Below are 1,232 nucleotides of genomic sequence, written 5' to 3' on the forward strand. Positions count from 1 at the left end.
CGGGAGCCCGCGCCATCTTAGGTCGCAGCCACACCACGCGGCCCCGCCATTTTTGCTTTTGCAGCCGTCTTTGGTTGCGGCTCCCGCAGCTCTCCACAGGCGAAGGCGCAGGGCACAGGGCACGGGGCACAGGGTGAGGGTGCGGGGTGCAGGGCGCGGGGTGCAGGGCGAGGGCGCGGGGTGCAGGGTGAGGGCACGAGGCGCAGGGTGAGGGCGCAGGGTGCAGGGCGTGGGGTGCAGGGCATGGGGTGCAGGGCGAGGGCGTGGGGTGCAGGGCAAGGGCGTGGGGCGTAGGGTGCAGAGCAAGGAACATAGGGCGAGGGCACAGGGCAAGGGGCGCAGGGCGAGGGCGCAGGGTGCAGGGCAAGGGGCGCAGGGCGAGGGCACGGGGCGCAGGGCGAGGGCACGGGGTGCAGGGCAAGGGCGCGGGGTGCAGGATGAGGGCACGAGGCGCAGGGTGAGGGCGCGGGGTGCAGGGCAAGGGCGCAGGGTGCAGGATGAGGACACGAGGCGCGGGGCGCAGGGCGAGGGCGCAGGGTGCGGGGCAAGGGCGCGGGGTGCAGGATGAGGGCATGAGGCGCAGGGCGAGGGCGCAGGGTGCAGGGCAAGGGCGCGGGGTGCAGGATGAGGGCACGAGGCGCGGGGTGCAGGGTGAGGGCGCGGGGTGCAGGGCGTGGGGTGCAGGGCATGGGGTGCAGGGCGAGGGCGTGGGGTGCAGGGCGAGGGCGCAGGGTGCAGGGTGAGGGCGAGGACGCAGGGCAAGGGCACAGGGTGCAGGGTGCGTGGTGCAGGGCAAGGGTGCAGGGCGAGGGCGCGGGGCACAGGGCGAGGGCGCGGGGTACAGGGTGAGGGCGAGGACACAGGGCAAAGGTGCGGGGTGCAGGGCGCGTGGTGCAAGGCGAGGGTGCAGGGCGAGGGCTCGGGGTGCAGGGTGAGGGCGCGGGGTGCAGGATGAGGGCACGAGGCGCAGGGTGAGGGCACGGGGTGCAGGGCAAGGGCGTGGGGTGCAGGATGAGGGCACGAGGTGCAGGGTGAGGGCGCGGGGTGCAGGGCGAGGGCGCGGGGTGCAGGGCCCGGGGTGCAGGGCGCGGGGTGCAGGGCGAATGTCGCGACCGCCTCGACCCGCAAGGATGACGCGACAACAGGTCCTTCTTTCAGACGGTTTATTCAGGACCTTATTTACAGCTTCTTTTCTCCTACTTCTCTCCTGCCCGCTTCTTCCTGTTTCTCCT

The 1,232-nt window shown here is 73.0% G+C and overlaps 1 protein-coding gene across 1 annotated transcript in view; it reads right to left on the minus strand.

Annotated features, from left to right (window-relative positions):
- Positions 1 to 1,232, minus strand: part of Sspo (SCO-spondin) — a 60,505-nt gene that overhangs the window by 37,518 nt on the left and 21,755 nt on the right.

This window comes from Dipodomys ordii, unplaced genomic scaffold (genome assembly GCF_000151885.1).
Source record: "Dipodomys ordii isolate 6190 unplaced genomic scaffold, Dord_2.0 Scaffold282, whole genome shotgun sequence".
NCBI classification, from domain to species: Eukaryota; Metazoa; Chordata; class Mammalia; order Rodentia; family Heteromyidae; genus Dipodomys; species Dipodomys ordii.